General features: G+C 38.1%; 1 long non-coding RNA gene across 1 annotated transcript; it reads left to right on the plus strand.

Moving 5' to 3' along the window:
• On the plus strand, positions 1 to 14,538 carry LOC132060741 (uncharacterized). The gene is made up of 3 exons (XR_009416000.1): positions 1 to 191; positions 632 to 698; positions 14,259 to 14,538. It is a non-coding gene; the product is annotated as an uncharacterized LOC132060741 (long non-coding RNA).
• Positions 14,539 to 22,320: the final 7,782 nt, after the last annotated feature.

The raw sequence follows: 22,320 nt of genomic DNA on the forward strand, positions 1-22,320 counted from the left end.
CCCCTACCTCCCCTTTCCCTTTCCTTCCCACACCAAACCCAAGCCGCGTCACTCATGTCTCTCTCTCCTCATCACCACCGAGTTTTTGGCAAAGTTTCAGATGAGAAAAAGTCTTTGACAGGTCTGTATGGCCATTTGAAGCAAAGCATTTATGGTTTCCACTCCATTTCACCAAACGCCACCCAAACGCGGTACACTATCATCCTCTCTCTTCACTTTTCTGTGAATCTCAACGGGAAGAACTGATTTTCTTTAATTAGATTTGTTTGTATCTGAGTTTGCAATTTCCATTGGTTAGAGGAGAATCGCGCGGATTGACCTCATATGTGGAAAAATCTGACTATAGATCTCCCTTTACCTTCATTCTTATTTGTTGATTGATGTGTTGAAGTTAATTTGTGAGAAAAAAATCCCAAAGTCCCACATCAGACTGTTTAGGGTTTTTGAGAATTTCGGGGTTCTATATAAAGACTCCTATTCTCTGCATTTCTAGAGAGCTTAGAGCATATTGAAACATCACTATACTCAAAAGTTGAATTACCTAGGGTTTCTAACTTTTGAGACCTTTAATTATTCAACTAAGTTCAAAATTTTAAGGTTTAGTTATTTTTTTCGCTTGTTTGTGGCTGAGTTTGGTGATTTTGAGAAGCGAAGGATCTTCAAGGTTCATTCTCGACTCAAGGCTGCACCACAAAGAGGTAATCTTCTTTCCTTTTTATTTTTCTTGTATTTTTTCAGTTCTTTTTTTTTTTTTTTTTAGTTATCTATGTTTATGTGTTTATATGCTAAGTTTGGTTTATATTTAGTTAAATATGCTTCTGTGTTAGTTAATTTAGTTCATATAGTTAAAGTATGTTTTTGTATGTTAATTTTAGATTAGTTGGTTTAGTCTTTATATCAATTTAAGCTTAATCTGTATTAGTATGTTCCATGTGTTAACTTAGCTTAGCCTTTTTAAACTAAAGTATGTTCTTATGTGTTAGTTTTGTTCTGGAAAAGCATGTCTATACACTGCCTTAATCAAGTTTTGATTAGTTTTAGATCATTATGAAGTGGTAGTCATTTTAGAACTTGTTTGTGAAATACCTAATAATCTGATCCCTGCCTATTATTCCTTTAATATATGATGCAGTCTTGTTATGGTCTTATTAAGTTTATGTGCTATGTTAGTTGTGTTTTGATGATATGATAAGAAGGGCAGTAACACTGAAAGGTTTAAGTACGTGATTGTTAAATGCTAGCTTGTTTTGTACCGTATTGTTTATGTTAAAGTGATTCTGTCTAGGGTGTTTAAATCCTACCCCATGTCTTGCTAACTTAAGTCTCTTTTGACTAATGGATTGATGATATAACTATATGTTTCAATCCTGTACACTAGGGATCATGCTAAACTTTGCCTATTATCTAAGTATAAGCCTATATGATCTACTACTGTGTTACTTGATGAGTACTGAACTTGATTTTCATGCCTAAGCCTGCTATGCATGATTAACATGTAGTTGACTGTTTGTGTTACCCTCTCACACATGAATGCTAGACTTTACCTCTCTGATCTAAATGTACACTACACATGACTATGAGTCTTTTGGTTTTGACAGCATGGCTAGCATATTTAATCCCTCTTTGATTTAGACTAGTACACAAACTAATGTTAATATTTGAAGCATGCCTACAATAGTTTAAAGTTGAATCCAGGGCCATTTATGACCCATATTGTTTGGTGTACCACACTTTTGCTTTTGTGATGTATTATTAGAGTCAAAGAATGCTATTGCTTTGTTTAGAGATGTGTAGGGGATAGTGGTATGGAACCTCTTTACTCACTAGACCAAAAAACTGTGTCTGTTGAGGCTGAGATGACTTTGCTTTTATTTGAAAAAATGACTCAGACCCTTTGCATGCTCCTTAATGGCTCTGTTTCAAATTGTGAAAGTCTATTCTATGTGTTTGGCTGTTGGTTAGTAGTATGAGCCTCATAATATGTTTTAAAAAGGGGTTAAAAGCGTTATGAACTCAGTATTAGCACCTTTAAACTTGTGTAAATAATCTGCTGAATCTGGCAAAGCATTTGAGACTTTCCTATGGCTAAAACAGGCTATGCATATACTATATGATCATGTCACGTCCCCAACAGACGTGAGTGGCATCCACACCAGTTCTATAGTGGGTGAACCAATCCCTTAACCCGTTATCAAGATATTTTCCAATTACTTAAACCAATTAATAAACATTGCTCACGAATAATGGAATAAAATGTCTGACAATAAAATAAACTAAATAGCAAGTGCGGAAATCTAGCTATTACATCCCCAAAATCTGAAAGTACCGTACAAGGACTCTGACCAACAATGTCTAAAAGAGGAGATACTGTCTAAAAATAAACATAATGTATGGGATGAAAATAGACATCTGAAATAAAGAAAGATCTTCAGGCGGCATGGCACGGTTAAGAACTCGCCCCCTACGAAAATCTTGGTAACGAATAACCTCAACTAGATGCGAGGTGCGGAAGACGTCTCGCTCGAAAATGCGCTACTTACAAAAAAAGTGCGGCAAGTGTAGGTCAATACAAACAACACGTCTTGGTAGGTATCATAGGCTGACTAAGATTAGTATCATGCATACATACATAAAATAAATGAAATAGGCTGACAAACATAACAAACATGTATCACAAATAGGATTCTCAAATAATCCACTTTCAGAATAAGTCACCAATTATCAACAATGAAACACCAATACTCAAGCTAAAAGTAAAACAATAAACAATGAAGTCTCCACCTCTGTCACATATCTATACACGCATGCTAAATGGTAATGTTTCCCCAATTAGCCATGACCTGCAGGGGACCCATGGTGTCCATGTACTACTCATTTCGGAACAAACCTCGAACCACGAGCTCACACAAGGCTACATCGTTACCCCTTGTCAGATGTGCCTTAAAAGATTTATATATTCCATCTCAATCATCATAAACAATGTCTCACAATCAAATCACAAAGAATTACTCAAGAACACGTATCAAGTCAACATCAATGAAGTATAACCAAGTAACACAAGTCACAATAAGACCCATAAATAATCGGCTTAATGATAATATAATATGAAGCTATCTCGATCGGTCTCACAGAAGCATATATGAACACGCTTCCTTGCAATGGTCTCAAGAATATATACTCAAGTTGATTAATCTCGACAATGGAGAAACAACTTCATAATTAAATCATCAACTATGACAAAATGCCCAAACTCCATGTATCAAAGTCCTAGACATGCTTTCTTCCACATATTCTATGACATATACAATCAACTAATCAAATTCTAACTCAAGTAAATCGTAACCTACCTCGAAGCCGAGCTGGAACAGTCCAATCACTCCGAAATAGCCTTTTCTTTCCTCAAAGCTTCGGAACGTTCAAAGTCTAGAATTCTGATTCTTGGTAAGTGAAGGATCATCAACTTAAGAATAACAAATTGGGGATGACAACCCTACTAATTCTACCCTTAATCAAATAGGTTAATTATACTTAGGATCATAATCATTCTAATGCTAGTCTCAAGCATCATATTGAATCAATTAATGGGTTCTCCTAATCATTTCAACCCCATAAATCTGGTTTTAGCTAAAGATTCCATTTTTGTTAGAACTACGGTCTCAACAAACAATTCCCATCATTGACTATCCAATTCTCATAATGTATAAAGTGATAATCTCTACTCTTAGATGATTAAACAACAATAAGAAACAATACATTATAACCCATTAATAATCTAGGGTTTCATGAACTTAGGTGTTCTAACCTTTCAATTCTTCGCTAACTAGCCTTTATTTGGTGCTAGGAGTTAATACGATTGAAAAACTAACGAGAGTAAGGGTGGAAAGTTAGCTTGATGAAGAGTATGGACCTTGCCCTAGAAAATTCGCCACAAGTTTTCTTGGGAACTATTTTTGGAGTTATGTGAGAAGTAGGGTTGAAATAAGGTATTTAATCTCGGGTTTCTGACTTAATGAGGACTGCTGCAGTGGTTCCCGCTTCGCTGCAGCGATGAGAACCACCCTTGCTGCAGCGGGAATTTGAAGTTTCAACCTTTCACTGCAGCGAGCCCCCTCCTCACTGTAGCGAGGCCCCTCCTCACTGTAGCAATCTTGTGGCAGCAGAAATTCTTCGGCTGCAGCGGTGCAATTTAGGCAGTGAGCACAAAATTTTCTACATTTTTATACTTAGTCTCTCAAAATCATTCTAAGGCAACACAAGCCAACAAACGAACCAAGTCAAAGATACAAAACAAAGTCACAAAACACATCATAAAATACACCCCAATTTATTTAGGTCCTCTCATTCCTAACGTCGGAAAAGTACTAGGAAGGGTAGAATGGTAAAATTACGCCTAACGACCAAGCGGGTCATTACATCAGATACCAATTAAACAACCGTTCGTCCCTAAACAGACAAGAGGGAAGGAAATAACGGAAAAGGTACCTGACTTGGCGTAAAGATGGGGATACTTATTACGCATATCTGACTCGGTCTCCCAAGTGGCTTCCTCAACAGGATGATTCTTCCCGCTTTGGACCCCTTGCTTGTTGCGATTTCTTTCGACCTCGACTTACGCGCCTCTATATCTAATATAGCTACGGGCTCTTCCTCTGCATGGACAAAGTCTCATCTAACAGAACCGAATCCCAACGAATGATATAGGACCCATCACCATGATACTTTTTCTGCATAGAGACATGAAATACCGGATGGACATGGGACAAACACGGGGTAATGCTAACTCATATGTTAGCTCCCCAATCATCAAACCTGGGGGTAAAGCTAACTCATACGTTAGCTTCCCAATACGATAAAGAATCTCAAAACGGGGCAATATATCTAGGAATAAGCTTACTTCTCCTTCCAAATATCGTCACACCTTTCATGGGTGAGACTTTCAAAAATACTTGTTCCCACACCATAAACTCAAGATCTCGGACCTTTCGATCCGCATACTCTTTCTGCCTACTCTGAGCTGCTAAGAGCTTTTCTTGAATCACCTTGATCTTATCTAGGGACTCTCTCAACATATCAGTGCCCAGTGTAGTCTTACCAAATGCATCAAACCACCCAATAGGTGATCTACACTTCACCCATAAGTGGCTCAAACGGAGCCATATCAATACTCAAATGATAACTATTATTATAAGCAAACTCCGCCAATGGAAAAAACTTGTCCTAATGATCACCGAAATCAATCACACACGCACGAAGCATGTCCTCAAGAACCTGAATTGTCTACTCGGATTTACCGTCTGTCTGAGGGTGGAAAGCTGTACTGAGGTCCAACCTAGTACCCAACTCCAAATGCAGATGCTTCCAAAATCGAGATGTAAACGCCGTGCCCCTATCAGATATGATGTAAATAGGAACCCCACGCAGTTTAACAATCTCACGAATGTAGATCTTGGCTAACTTCTCTACATTATAAGTAAGCTGGACCGAATAAAATGTGCAGACTTAGTCAACCGGTCGACAATGACCCAGATCGAATCAAAATTACCCAAGATCTTTGGAAGACCCACCACAAAATCCATGGCTATCCTCTCCCACTTCTATTCAGGAATGGGCATCCTCACAGAAGGTACCACCGGTCTCTCGGTGCTTGTACTTACCCTCGACGGAGTTAAACACTTGGAAACATAATCAGCTATATCACGCTTCATCCTAGCCCACCAGTAATGTTGTCTCAGATCACGGTACATCTTCGTAGTACTACGACGAATAGAATATCTAGAAGAACTGTGGGACTCCTATAAAATTGTCTGAATCAAGTTATGGAATGCACAATGCCCCTTAATTATCAGTATGCCCTCTTCCTCAATCATGGCCTTCTTGGACTTATCTCTCATTACCTTGTCCCAAATTTTTCATAAACTCGGATCGTCATAGTATTTTGCCTTAATCTGATTTAGAAGAGATGACCTCGCCTCAATAAAAACCAACACTCTGCCAGAAATGGATAAATCAAGTGGCACCAAACTGCTAGCCAGAGCTTGAACCTCCATGGCGAACGGAGGCTCTGAAGTGACCAAATGAGCCAAGCTGCCCTTACTAGCTGACTTTCTGCTCAAGGCATTTGCCACTATGTTTGCCTTGCCAGGCTGATATAAAATAGTAATATCATAATCCTTCAACAATTCCATCCATCTCCGCTGCCTAAAATTTAAATCCCACTGAGTAAATACGTGCTATAGGCTATGATAATCAGTGAAAATTTCACAATGGACCCCATAAAGATAGTGCCTCCAAATCTTTAATGCAAACACAGTGGCTGCCAACTCTAAGTTATAAGTGGGATAGTTCTTTTCATGAACCTTCAATTGCCTAGAAGCATATGAAATAACTCTATTATTCTACATCAATACAGCACCTAACCCTGAACGGGAAATGTCACAATAAATCACAAAATCCTTACCCTCCACGGGCAAAGCAAGAATCAGTGCTGTAGTCAATAAAGTCTTGAGCTTTTGAAAGCTCCCTTCACTTTCATCAGACCACTGAAAATGTACCTCTTTCTGCATCAAATGGGTCAAGTGTGATGCAATGGAAGAAAACCCCTTCACGTACAGACAGTAGTAACTAGCTAAACCCACGAAGCTGCGGATTTCTGTCACTGATATGGGCCTAGCCCAATCCCTGACGGCCTCAATCTTCTTGGGATCAAACATGATCCCATCCTTCGAAACTACGTGCCCCAAGAAAGACACCGAATCAAGACAAAATTCACGCTCTGAGTACGGTTCCCACCAAAAGATCCCCCTTCTCTAACTGGAGCAATTAGGGGCCTGAGAGCCTGAAACTGACCACTCTGGTTACTATGTCTGAGTCTATGACAAAACCTCTTGATATTCCCCTGCTCACCACACTCAAAGCAGGCACGATCAAAAGTGGGCCTACGGGCGAACCGAAGGCTGAAAAATCTCCCCGATTTGGAACTCGAGGCCCGAGAGCCCTCGCTGGCGATAGAGGCGCAGTTGAACGACTCGAGATGAGCCTCCGACCGAAGCGCATGGGCTTGAACCGTACGACCCGATTAACTCTGTGATCCCTATCCCTGAAAGCGTACCACCGAAATTACCACCCTTTCGGCCTTAACTACGCATATTCGTCGTAGCCATCCTAATGGACACCCTCACCGCCTTTTACGCGATCCACAACCTCACCGAAAAGAACACCCACTTCGGTCACCAAATCGAAGAGTCATTAAAGGCGAAGAGCAAGATTCAACCACTTGACAAAACATCTAACCCTTTCCTCCTCGCAGGGGCAAAGGCGGAGAAAGCATAACGAGCCAGAGTAAAATCGGACTCGCACACTCTATGTGCGAACTCATCACGCCCGTAATCCTTCAAAGTACAAGGACTTACTTAAGAAAGATGCGGTAGGCCGAGTCCCGAGTTAATGGGAGGCAAAATTCAACTAGCTCTACACTCTACAAATGCCCTCCACCATAAATTTGCATCTCCCATGAGCTGAAAAGTCACAAACTCCACTCCATACTTCTCAACTACCCCCATCTTATGGATCCACTCGGGAAATTTAAGAATTCAAGATTCTTTTGCGTCGAAGATCTAGACTTTCTTGGGAATTAAAAAAAAAAATCATTTTTTTGTCATTTGCCCCCGGGCCAAAAATAACTATCCCGGGGCCCTCCAAAGGGGGGCCATTTTTTCCCAAAACCCGCGCGAACGGGCCGGCCCCCCTTCCCGCCCCCGACACCGGGCCCACACCCCCCCTCTGGGCCCTTCAATAGGTTGCCGGGCCAAATTTTCGGGCCCCAGAGCAAACCCCCCCTGGGTGCCCCCCTGGGCTTCCCGAAAAACCCGGGGCTCGGGGGATCAAAATTTGGGGCCCCCCTTGGGTCCCCCCCCGGGGGGCGCTTCCCCCCTCGACCCAACCTCGGCCAGGCCTCTTTCCACCCGAGCCGCGCCCCGGCGGCCTCGTCCTCCCCGTGAGCCGCAGGCCCCCCGGGCCGGCCGCGGAGTGCGCCGCTAGCTGCTCGCCGGCATTTAATCCTTACCATATGTGAGAGAATAGAAAGAAAAGTCACATACCAATTTAAATCATTCATATACCAATTGGAATCAAGGAGCACGGAAGAAAGAAAGAAAGAAATTGAAGTTTCCTATAGCCTCCCGAAGATAAGTACAGACGTCTCCGTACCGATCCACAGGACTCTACTAGACATGTCCTAGTGCGATGCGATCAACGAACCTAAAGCTCTAATACCGACTTTGTCACGTCCCCAACAGACGTGAGTGACACCCAAACTAGTCCTACAGTGGGCGAACCAATTCCTTAACCCGTTATCAAGGCAATTTCCAATTACTTAAACCAGTTAATAAACATTGCTCACGAATAATGGAGTAAAATGTCTGAAAATAAAATAAACTAAATAGCAAGTGCAGAAATCTAGCTTTTACATCCCAAAAATCTGAAAGTCATCGTACAAGGACTTTAACCAATAATGTCTAAAAGAGAAGATACTATCTAAAAATAAACGTAATGTCTGGGATGAAAATATACATTTGAACTAAAGAAAGATCTTCAGGTGGCATGACACGGATATGAGCTCACCCTCTGATCTTGGTAATGAATAATCTCAACTAGATGCGAGGTCTAGAAGACGCCTCTGTCTCAAAATCTTCACACACAAAAAAGTGCAACAAGTGTAGGTCAGTACAAGCAACACATATAGGTAGGTATCATAGGCCGACTAAGATTAGTATCATGCATACAACATTAAATAAATGCAATAGGTAGACAGGCACAACAAACATGTATCACACATAAGATTCTCAAATAATCCAATTTCAGAATAAGTAACCAATTATCAATAATGAAACACCAATACCCAAGCCGAAAGTAAAACAATAAACACTGAAGTAAAACAATAAACAATGAAGTCTCCAGCTCTCTCACATATCTGTACACACATGCTAAATGGTAATATTTTTCCCAAATAGCCATGACCTGCAGGGGACCTATGGTGTCCATGTACCACTCGTTTCGGAACAAACCTCGAACCACGAGCTCACACAAGGCTACATCGTCACCCCCTGTCAGTTATGCCTTAAAAGATGTATATGTTCCATCTTAATCATCATCAATAACGTCTCATAATCAAATCAAAAGGAATGTATTAAGAACATGCATCAAGTCAACATTAATGAAGTATAACCATATAACACAAGTCACAATAAGGCCCACAAATAATCGGCTCAATGATAATATAATATGAAGCTATCTCAATCAGGCTCTGAAGGGTATATATGAATGCCTTCCTTGCAACGGTCTCAAGAATACGATTCAAGTTTATTAACCTCAACAATGGAGAAACACTTCACACAATTCAATCATACAACTAACAACAATCACCCAAACATCATGTCCGAAGTCCTAGACATGCTTTCTTTCACAGATTCTATGACATATACAATCAACTAATCAAATTCTAACTCAAGTACACCGTAACCTACCTCGAAGCCGAGCTGGAACAGTACAATCACTCCGAAATAGCCTTTTCTTTCCTCAAAGCTTCGGAACGTTCAAAGTCTAGAATTACAATTCTTAGTAAGTGAAGGATCATCAACTTAAGAATAACAAATTGGGGATGACAACCCTACTAATTCTACCCTTAATCAAATAGGTTAATTATCCTTAGGATGATAATCATTCTAATGCTAGTCTCAAGCATCATATTGAGTCAATTAATGGGTTCTCTAATCATTTCAACCCTACAAATCTAGTTTTAGTCAAAGTTTCCATTTTTATTGGAACCCTAGGTCTCAACAAACAATTCCCATCATTGACTATCCAATTCTCATGCTATAAAGTGATAATATCTACTCTTAGATGGTTAAACAACAATAAGCAATGATAAATAATAACCCATTAATATTCTAGGGTTTCATGAACTTAGGTGTTCTAACCTTTCAATTCTTCCCCAACTAGTCTTTATTTGGTGCTAGGAGTTAATACAATTGAAAAACTAACGAGAGTAAGGGTGGAAAGTTAGCTTGATGAAGAGTATGGACCTTGCCCTAGAAAATTCGCTTCAAGGGTTCTTTGGAACTGTTTTTCGAGTAATACGAGGAGTGGGGTCAAAATAAGGTATTTAATCTCGGGTTTCTGTCTTAATGAGGACCGCTGCAACGATCCCCGCTTCACTTCAACGAGCATTTGAAGTTTTAACCTTCACTTAAGCGAGGCCCCTCTTGGCTGTAGTGGTCTCATGACAGCGAAAATTCTTCCGCTACAGCGGTGCAATTTAGGAACAGGAGCACAAAATTTTCTACTATATATATATATATATATATATATATATATATATATATTTTGTCTCTCAAAATCATTGTAAGGCCACTTTGAACACAAGACAACAAACAAACCAAGTCAAAGACACATCACAAAGTCACAAAACACATCATAAAACACACCCCAATTTATTTTGGTCCGCTCATTCCTAACCTAGGGAAAGTACTAGCAAGGGTAGAATGGTAAAATTATGCATAGCGACCAAGCGGGTCGTTACAGATCACCCCTTGGACCTGTTCACCAGCCCACCCCTTTTACTGAGAGCATCTTATGAGTAAAGAGTACATCTTCACATGATACATGTTTGCGTTTGTAGTAGACATGACACTGGATTCTAAAATGAATTTTGTCAAAACAAAAGATGGAGTGCTGCTGTTTATTTTTGCCAATCCGTGTCCATGCCAAGTGTCTCACATCTATAACTTTATTCATTTGTTTGCCTCTGTTCATGTTCATTGAATTAGTAGTTGGTCATAAAATATGGACTTAAGTGTAGTTTGAAATGGATGAAGATCTAGTTTAAGGTATTGTGTTTTGTACTAGTGAGCATACTGATAAGACCTGCTTGTGTACTTTGTCTACTTGGGTTTATGTCCATGTTTTAAAATAATTCTGCAGCATTTGCTTAATTGAGTCTATGTATACTATGTATATCTTTAGATCTGTTTGGTATATACTGCCTCTTTCCTGAACCTGTTATGACTTTATTTTTTGATCAAAATATGAAACATGCATATGAAATATGCATAAGTCTGATTTTGTGTGTGGATATGCTTGTGTACAAGCTATATCCTGTCTTACTTATACTTCAGGGTATATGAGTTTGGTATATATGTGTATACACAGCATATCACTCTTTACTTAGTTGTGATAATCTATTCTTGTTAAATTTTGGGCCTTCCCTTCCTCTTCATGTGTTGGGCCTCTATGTGTATAATAAGATTAATTCGAAATTTGGCCTAGTTTGCCTATTCTTGTTTAGTCACTCATTTGACCCGTGAACTGTTTGTCTCAGCCGAATTAAAACTTAATCTTCTTACTTGTTTATGTGATGGTTTTGAGCCTTCTTTCTTTTGGATTATGAAATTTTGCATTACTAAGTATCTAGATCCATACTAATCCTTATCATTTTGTTGTAATTGTGGGATTTTCCTCAGGCCACTTGGGCGGTGTCCTTCATAAACCTGTTGGGCTAAAGTGTCACGACCCAAACCGGAGGGCCACGACTGACACCCAAGACCCTACTCGGCTGAGTGCCATACTACCATTCCATCCATGAGTCACAACTTTTTATGAACCTTTAATTTATGAAATGATGCTTCCGTCAATTAAAACAGGACAAACTTTTCAATAAAACTCTTTCGTCAAATCAGGGACTTCTCCCTTATCGTCAATTCGAAGAAAACCTTTAGTCACAATAAAATTTTTAAAAATAAAGCATAAGAACACAGAGACCTATATGGTCGCTTTACATAACTGTCGGCATCTCGACTCACTATCCACAGGACACTGTCTGCAAAAATCTCTAACATACACGAGATACCATAACATAAGTACTCTGACTCGGCAACACTCCGAACTGAGATGGAGCTCACCAATCCAACTGATATCCTGGGAACATCCTATATCCAATGTCTTCTACCCATCTATATACACACCGCGTGGCGAAACGCGCACCCCCGTGCAAAGGGACGCGCATTTAACAATGTACCGAGTATGTAAGCGTAACCGAAACAATATATCTTGACTCGGATGATAAAAAAAAGAGTAACGGCACTCAATCATGACCAGTAACCAACTCGATAAACATGTATGTGCATATGAACTTTTGATGCAGCATGAGTATGTATGTATATATATATATATATATATATATGTGCATGCCTTCACCTTGCTCGTAGCCCCTTTGGGCATAATAGCATAGTGGCTCCTTCGGGCAACATAATCATCGTATACCAGCTGATCAGGTGGTTTGCGTATATAACGCCTTAGCCCTTCTCCCCTTCCCTATGAAATATGTAAATATGCAAATGCATGAAAATCTTTGAAAACTATCAAAAGACTCCCTTCGGAGCAACTTTTAGTTCAAAACGGGAACTTCTTCCCTTTTTCTTAAAAATGGGAACTTCTTCCCCCTTTTCGTTTGTCTCCTTCGAGACTCAAAAATCAAATATGAAACACATATGAATAAGGAAACCTTATGAATGTCCCCTTCGGGATTTAGACATCATTATGAAAACGTACAACTTATGGATGCCCCTTCGGGACTTAAGAGGTCAAGGATACGAATATCCCTACACTGTCTAGGAATAGAGTCTTCGGAATCCGTTTATTTGCTGGGTTCGTTTGGATAATAAGGATCTTCATCACTACCATAATCATCACCACTATCACGTCTCACTTTGAATGATCCATAACATAAGCTGAGGCCATATGTTATATAGCACGCTCAGACATAAGCTAAGGCCATATATTATATAGCACGCTCAGACATAAGCTGAGGCCATATATTATATATCACGCTCAGACATAAGCTGAGGCCATATGTTATATAGCACGCTCAGACATATGCTGAGGCCATATGTTATATAGCACGCTCAGACATAAGCTGAGGCCATATGTTATATAGCACGCTCAGACATAAGCCGAGGCCATATATTATATAGCACGCTCAGTCACGTCATGAAATCATCTAGAACCTTAGGCTTGAAAATCTCTAGGATTGGAGTCATCATAAGATTCTTCAGAAACTATAGATTTCTGGCATTTCTAGGAGTAAAAATATTATAGATGTCATGTATGGAATCAAAACATAGGAATCATGTCTTTGAAAGAAAGGGATGAGCCTTAACATACCTGGAAGCTCGCTTCTCGACTTTCTAACCTACCTCCTGTCTTGAAATATACATATAAAGCCATTCATACTATTGTTAGGCCCGTTTTCATATACTTATCCTAAGCCTCCAAATAAATCTTTCTAGAATTTGCCAAAATTTCGGCAGCATCTCCTCTGTTTATATGCCTAACCCAAAATCTCAATTCAGCAACCAACAACAACAGCAACAATACCAACATCAACAACAATATTATCAACATCAAAATATTCCATAAACATCCCACACGATGTTTTATCCAATTTCTCGACCCATAAATTCCTTATACGCTCATTTAGTAGCTTTTCCTCCGTAGATAAACTTAAATCAATACTAATAAGGAAAAATTCATACCTTTCACCCGCTAGAATTGCAATATCTTCGATTATCACCTTGAATCCAAGCCAAGTTTCGCCGCAATTCGATATTATAATCGCAGCTATGTGTTGTCCAAACTTAAATTCGGGGATTTCACTTAATTTGCATTAAAATCTAGTGGACGGATGTTGGGAGAGTTTTCTAGAAGGTTTGGGAAATATTTGGAGTGTTCTTGGCTGAAAAATGAGGTTTAGGATCAGATTTGATCCTTAAATAGTGGGTCAAATTCGGGGGTCCCGTAGCAAACAAGTCGGTTGCCGTAGGAAAGACGATTCTTGTGCCCGCGTTTCTGCTCTGTCAGCCTAATTTGTAACATCCATAATTCTCCATTTCGATGCCGTATCGACGAGCGGTTTGTTGCTTTGGAAACTAGACACGACAAACTTTATTTTAGGCTTTTACTTTGCTTCAAAAATCCTCATCTACTAAAAGATATTCTTTCTCTAAGTTGGGCCAACATTACCCCTCATATTCTCTTCCAAGTTCCAACAAATTTAATTTCCTTAATTCACTTGCGCTTCAATCCTTCCATAGCTTACTATATGCACTTAAACCCTTATAACCATAAGTTAAACATATATAAGCTCACATACCTCCTGAAAGGTAGCTCGAATCTCAACATACGAAACTACAGGGTGTAACATAAAGATCCAATTATCTTATTCGATCAAGTCCGTGTGAGAAAAATGGCAAGGGAAGCTAATATATATTGAAGGCCCAACCATGGATGAAAATGATGAAGGCCCAACTATGGGTGAAAATAGCAAATTGGTGGGCTTAGGTAGGCCCACTAGCTTAAACTTCCTTGTTACATTCATTATTTGTGTAAAAATTATATTTTTAAAACGCTTGATGATTATTGGAACCCATTGTATCTGTTAGAACTTAGGAAAACACTCAGTAATTTAGGTAAGTCGTCAAAACAAATCAATTTCAAATGTGGCTAATAATCTTTCCTTAACTTATAAGGTTTCAAGGGTAAGTTTTTTCTCAAAATGTCACGGTTTAAAAGTAACAATAGGAAATGGGATTTACTTAAATAAAACGGTTTTAAGTCTAAAAACAAAGTGAATACTTCTTTCAAAATGATCAAAGAACAGTTCCACCTTATGTACGAAACTGTGGCCTCAAAGACATTTTTTCTGAACTGATGGAGAAAGAATTAGGCTAAGTTTAAAGGATGTACCAATCTGGATATTTTGGACTTTCATAAGAAATTGGAAGACTTGTTGGACTGATTTTTAAGATAAGATGGATCTTGGAACTTCGAATACAAACTGATTATATGGGCTTCAATGGTTGAAAACAGACTTGAATAAAAATACTTGCTGTTTCTTATATATGTATAAGTATAAAAATCGGAGATATACTCCATATTTTTATATATATGTATAATAAAACCCGTAAGAACTAAACTCATTTTATTAGGACTAGAATAGTAGTGACTCTACTCGGGAGAAATCTCGGGTGTGTCCTAATCCGGCAATAAAGTGAGTTGAATACTTACGCGGATTTTCAAACCAAAAACCCCTTTTATAAGGGGACTTTTTGCCAAATTTTTTCTTGAAATTATGATATGAATAAAAATGACGCTTTGCGGAAGCTTAAACAATTCTTAAGTAAATAATTACAACATAACACATTGAAGCTCGTAGGTCAACTGTATTCTATGGATCTTTAATACTAGGGTGCTTAAAACCTTTCCTGGGGGATCACCAGAACCCTTACCTCAAATTTTGGTCCAAAAGACTTTTTCTCTTGCTTGAAAAACTCTTTAAACCCGGTTTCCATAGTTTTCCTTAAGAAATTAGGTGGCGACTCTAAAATATTAAAATCTATTTAGAGCACCAACAACCTCTTAGTAGCTTTTATGCCCCCGCGTAAAAGCGAATCGCAACAATATCAAATAGTTTCAGTAAAATAGGAATTAGAAGAGCTTTTGTGCATGCATTTGTTTGGTTTTATTTTTTTGGAAAAAGTCTAATATATATAAACTAAACAAAATGATCTCCTTTAGCTTTCAGATACCTTTTTGTACTCAAATATTTTAAAAGTCTTTAGAAAGTGTCTGATGTTACAAAAACAACGAAGTAAGAGTAGATTTTTTACAAAAAAAAAAAAAATCTACAAATTTAATTTTCACGTTAGTTTGGGCCAAGGCTTAGCACGGGTCAAATGACACTAGTGTGTGTGTGTGTGTGTATATATATATATATATATATATAGATACGTATTACCACACTTTCGTCATCCAAGTTCATTAACTTCTGGCGGTTTCTGTGGTTTTCTGAACCATTTGCGGTCCGTAGAAAGGTCACTTGTGTGCACTTAGCTGATTTTCGACACTTTCTTTCACTTTTCCTTGTTTTAGGTGGCCCAATTAAAATACCTACAACATTTAAAATAGCATAAGAAATGTATAGTAAAAGTGCACTTCGGACATGAAAAGTCTATGTAAATGGCATAGAATGTGCCATAATTTCATAGCACATCATTGATCTCTCCTACACTATATTTTCTTATTCTTTCTCAAACCAAGAAAAATTATCTCCTCCAACCAGTTGCTCCAACTACTTCATCTCCTCCAACCAGCCATACACCATCTCTCCCTCTCTAATATCTGATTTTGGCCACCTGTTTGGCCGTTTTTTTTTTTTTTTTAAACTCTTCTCTACTTCCTCTTTCAAAATCCACGCAGGCTCTAACTCTAAACTAGAAAGTAACTAAAGTTTTCAGAAGACACGCAACTCCATATCTGAAAGGAAGAGTATCAAAGTATCATTGATTAACAAAAAAATGTTTCTGTCTCAGGCATACACATCTGAAAACACTTTTTGGCATACAGCCATATGTGAAGTTTTGATGATTGACAAAGTGAATAGAATGAACATACAAGGTGAATAAACCAGGTTTAGATACAGGAGAAAATTGACAATATAAAAGGCTTGAAAAAGCATACAGCACAATATAGATAGAATAGGTCCACAGCCATGTTCCATTGCTAAGAGGCTATAGAAAAGAGCATGCACATGAACCCAGATTGCAAACATGTGTTCCAAGGTAAGACAAGTGCAATGATGAAAGCACAGTGTGAATGGAACTGGTCCGACTACAGATGTAGAGCAAAGGGATGAAGATGACTCAGTCCCATAATAGTTCATTGAGAATAAAACACGAATGTAAATATGTTCTATCACAAAGAAGTCATCAGGTGCAAGGCATGGAAGAATCAAAAGAAAAAGAGATCATGAGGAGAAATTGTGAAGGTGACTCAGAAGTATTTTGTTTAAATAAAGAGAGTTGCAGACAATGCATATAAAGCAGGTCTGCGAACATGTTCCAACATAGAGTAAGCACATGGTTAGAGTCACAGAGCTGACACAAGGCTGGGGATATGATATATTCAAGCAATGAATAAATTTGAATGAAGAAGAAGATAGACACAAGAGCAACACATGATCAATGAAACAGGTCTGCTAACATGTTCCATCATCCAACACAAAAGCAGGCTCAAAATAGAGTCGCAGGAATGAACAAGAAGGGGATGATGAAATAGGTTTGTGAACATGTTCCATCTCAGATAGTGTAGATATTCAGAGGCAGATGAACTAGGAGGATGAAACAGGTTTGTGAACATGTTCCTGTGCAAGTCCTATAGCAACTAGGATTTGCAGTTTTATGGTAAAGACTTGGTAGTCGAGTATGTAGATTTTCTTGCCATATTTTTTGGTATTAGTAAGGCTTCTACAAGGACAAGAAGTGGACTCAACAATGCAAGAATCCAAATACAACACACATCTCATGGGCCTACTTGAAGAGGATTTTATGTTTGCCGACCTGTTATGCGCTCAATGTTATAATTATCCAAGTCTTACCAAGAAAAAGGCTTGTACACTCACAAATAGAGAATTTAGAATATTGGGCGATCACAAGATATATCAAGAATATTCAAGAATCCAGGCGTGCATCCCTAGTATGAGGTATGAGAAGAAAATTTAAGAAATTGTAGAATAGAGTTGATAGTTACAGTTCTTGAGTCTAGAAAACTTTTATGAGGTTAGGCTATCGAGTCGTACTTTATCCTCTTTTACAGAAGCAAATAATTAGTACAAAACGTTGTTGAGTCTTCAAGTTGGGATAACTTGGAGTGGGTTTAACAGTTTGGGGAGATTGTTAAAATAGGGATTAGAGTTAGTTCCTAGGTTACAGGGATCGTAACTTGAATTTTTAGAGGCTCATCGTTATAGTGGAGTTTTGGGAAAAAACTTACAGAGGTGTAGGTCGTGGGTTTTATCACCTTTGTGAGCCGGGTGGTTTCCACATAAAAACCATTGTGTCCTTTACTTTCCTATTCATTATTATTGTGCAAACAAGTATGTAGAATAGGTAGAGCAACATGTTCTATCCTTAGGCGAAAATTAGGTATCGATCAGGATAAACACTTAGGTTGTGCAAATTACAGCAAATGGTATTACAGCAGGTTCTCTTTTGAAGAGGCTAACACCTTAAAGAGAAGATCATAATGAATGCTGCACCACCTATAGGACACTCTGAGGGTCAATCAACCAGAAGGCCACCGCTGTTCAATGGACAATATTGTCAATGGTGGAAGGCTCGCATGGAGGATTACTTGCAAGCTGAGAACTATGATTTATGGGACAGGGTCATTGAGGGACCTAAATATCCCACAAAGAAGGCAGAAGATGGAATAAAAGTAAAGAAAGAAAAGGGTTGAATATGTTTAAAGTGACTACAAGATTCTCAACGCCGGAAGCAGTGTGCCATGGATGGAAGAAAGACCTCTTTACTAGCCGTACCCTTTTCATGCAAGCCCTAAAAACATAGAAGTCAAAGACTGATAATATGACCACCACGGCCAGTGGCCAACCTCCACTAGTGGTTGGCCAGAGTTCCAATAGACCTCAGGCGACCAGGGAGATCATCTCCAACCTTCCAAAAATTCCCAAACTAACATATAATCAATTGTTCAAACCTGACAATATGAACCCCATGCAAAACCCTAAGCCTACGTCCACTTTTCCATTAAAAGAGATTAAATTTTGTAATGGCGTTCCAGGTTAGCGCTGGATGCAGAACGAAGTTGAACATATGAAAGTATTACAAAAGCTTCAACATGCTGTTATTAGAAAGTTCTCGTATGGCTGGCCAGAAATGGAAGAATTGAGGAAGATCATTCCAAAGACAGTGTGGGATTAAAGGTGATTGTGAGATTGGATTGTTTAGACATCGACATGTTTTGATTCGATTATCCCTGAAGGAAGATTTTTGTGAATATTTGTTTGAAGGGTGCATATTATATTCAATCGAGGGATGGTTGTTCCTATCAGATGAGACCTTTGATAAATGATACTAAGTTTAAGATCGATGAAGAAACATCAAAGGTAATTACATGTATTTCGTTTCCAGATCTGATGCCAACATTTTATGTAAAAGAGTCATTGTTCTCTCTTACATCTGCTTTAGGAGCTCCACTCCATTTGGATAAGGCAACTGAGAATCGTACCAGACCTAGTTGTGTTTGTGTTAAGGTGTTGGTAGATTTACTTGCAGATTTACCATCATTTGTGAATATATAAATTGAAGATGATGTTACACATGAAGTTAAGATGGAGAAAGGGAAGATTAGGTATGATAATCTGCCAAGACACTATTGTGAATGCAAATTATAAGGTCATAATGAAGATGAATGTTGGAATTTGCATCCTGAATTAGGTTATCAAGAAAAAGAGGAACCAACTAAGCAAAGTGTTGATAAGGGAAAGGAATTGGTTATATGTGAAGACAATGCTGCTATTCAGGAAACCAAAGAAGATTAGAGGAAGAAGAATAATTATCATAATAGAAGGAAATTCAATTCTAGAATCTTGTCTAGTGGTAAAGTGTTTGGAGATCCAGGAAAATGGAATGTGGTCAAGGATAATAGAGTTTTTGATGAACATATCCAAGAAGGAAACATTGCTGAAAATGTGAAATGTCAAAAACAAGGTCAACAATCTGATATGGTGATCCACAACAAATTTGATGCTCTATAAGATGAACAGACCATTGAGGTAAAAAATGAGGTTACTATTAGAGAAAAAGAGGAGAATAGCAACAACGTGGATGAAGAAACTAAGAACACAATTCAGGATTATTCAGAAGATGCTGTTAAAGAAGAAAAAAATGAGAAACTATCTCAGGAAAATTTAGATTTTGCTATTGAACAAGGCAAGGACATGGTGGATGGTAATAAGGAAATAATGGATTCTACTGAATACAATGAAGAAATTATTGAAAGAATTGACAATTTAGAGATGATGGAAAATAATGCTCTTGAATATAATCAGGACTTGTTGGATACAACACAATCATGAGATGATGAAGAATCTCCATCAAATGAAGTTGCATCAAAGTTACATGATAATGATGTATCCAATATTGAGATGGAAGCATTAGTCTTGGTTGAAGAAAAGTAGCCTATCAAGGAACTCCAATACTGATAATGCTGAAGGGACAAATATGTTGATGGAAAATAAGCATGTCGATTCAATGGAGGAGGAACCTAGTGTTCCAACTGATCATGCAATCATTCAAATTCTATTAGACCTATATATCATTAATTTGAGAGGAAATTCTCCTATGAAGGAGTTATATGATTTGGTGTCTTATGAAAATTCAAGGGAAGGAGCAGACACAGTTGGTACGACAACAGTTGAAACTAAATGCATAGATGATGAATAAGCTATTTCTAAGGTAGTTGAGCAAATGTCCAAAGTAGCAAGTTTATCACCAAAATCTTAAGTTAAAGGGACAAAAACCACTAAGAAACAAGGTAATATTGATGCCTTGCCAACAAGGGTGTTACCAAAGAGGGGTGCACATATATCTAGTTCTACATGATATCTAAACTCGTTTTTGGAACATTGGATCAGTAAGAACTCGGAAGGCTTTTCATAGGGTTCAAATGTTACATAGACATCATAAGTTCTTTCTGATAGCTTTAATGGAACCTTTCCAACAAGTTAGACATATCTAGGAGTACAGGAGAAAGCTTGGCATGAAATATGCTAATTTAGCTGTAATGGTAAAATATGGTTTTTTGGTGAATGTTAATATTAATGTGGACATCATTGAGAATACTGAGCAAAGAGATCACTATCCAGTTGTATTTTCAAGATCTGGATAAATTCATGGTTGTTAGCACCGTCTATACAAAACGTGATGCTATAGAGAGACTATCATTATGGGATAGTTTGTATTGTATGTCCAATGGTATGACAATACCTTGGTTGATAGGAGGGGACTTCAATGTCATCTTGAATGAGGAAGAGAAAATTGGTGGTTTCCAGTGTTCCCACAAGAATATGAAAACTTTGTCTTTTGTATTAATTCATGTGAATCATCTGAGATAAACTGTAAAGGTAGTCCTTTTACATGGTGGAATGGTAGAACTGATAGTGAAGGTATTTTTAAAAGGCTTGACAGGATGTTATCTAATGAGTCCTTCCAAAATTGGTTTGGACAATTAGAGGTTGATCATCTATCCAGAATTGGATCAGATCATGCCCCTACGTCGTTATCATATGGATATCAAGCTCAATATTTTATTAAACCTTTTAAATTTCTGAAGTTTTGGAAAGAACATAAGGAATTTCAAGAAGTGGTGAGCCAACATTGACATGCTGATAACAATTCTGATGTGTTTATTTCCTTTAAGCAGAAGATGAAAATGTTGAAACTGCTTGTCAAGTTGGAGTAAGCAAACTTTTGGTGATATATTCAAGCAATTGTGTATCAGCGAAGACATTGTAAGAGTGAAGGAGCAGTTACTTGAGGAAAGTCCATCAGAGATAAATAGAATGGTCTTGTATATAGCTCAAGCTGACAGAAGAAGTATTTGCATTATGAAGAAGAGTTTTGGAAAAAAAAAAAATCTGGTTTTGACTGTTTGCCTGAAGGGCACAGAAGTACCAGATTCTTCCATAATATTGTTAATGGTAGAAGGAAGAGAACACATATAAAAAGAATTCAGAATACTAAGGGGACGTGGATTGATGGTATAGATAATCTTGCAGCAGAAGCAATTTCTTTCTATCAGAAATAGTTTACTCAGGAGACTAACGGATCACTAAAGGATTAGAATTCTCTTTACCGAACCATATTCCTGCAATGGTATCTCAAGAGGTCAATGATTTGATTTGTAGCATTCCATCTATAAAGGAGGTGAAACATGCAGTTTTTGAACTGGCTGGTGATAGTGCAAGTGGTCTTGATGGGCTGACAGGTGCTTTTTATCAATCATGTTAGGAAACTATTGGTGGGGATTTTTTCGATGTGGTTAGAGCCTTTTATGAAGGTAAAATCCATAACACACACTAATCTAGTGTTGTTACCAAAGAAGATTGTGATTGTGACTTTCTCTGATATGAGGCCTATAAGACTTAGCAATTTTATTAACAAGGTAATATCTAGAGTGATGCATGATAAGATGGAAAAGGTGTTGCCTAAGTTAATTTCTGCCAATCAATCAGGCTTTGTCAAGGGTAGAAATATCATTGAAATTGTATTGTTGATACAGGAAATTGTTTCTCATATTAGACTTATAGGAAAACCAATAAGAAGAAAACCAACAAATGTGGTCATAAAACTTGATATGGCAAAAGCCTATGATAGAGTATCATGGCTATTTTAAACTAGGGTACTAAGGAAT

This window comes from Lycium ferocissimum, chromosome 6 (genome assembly GCF_029784015.1).
Source record: "Lycium ferocissimum isolate CSIRO_LF1 chromosome 6, AGI_CSIRO_Lferr_CH_V1, whole genome shotgun sequence".
Taxonomy (NCBI): Eukaryota; Viridiplantae; Streptophyta; class Magnoliopsida; order Solanales; family Solanaceae; genus Lycium; species Lycium ferocissimum.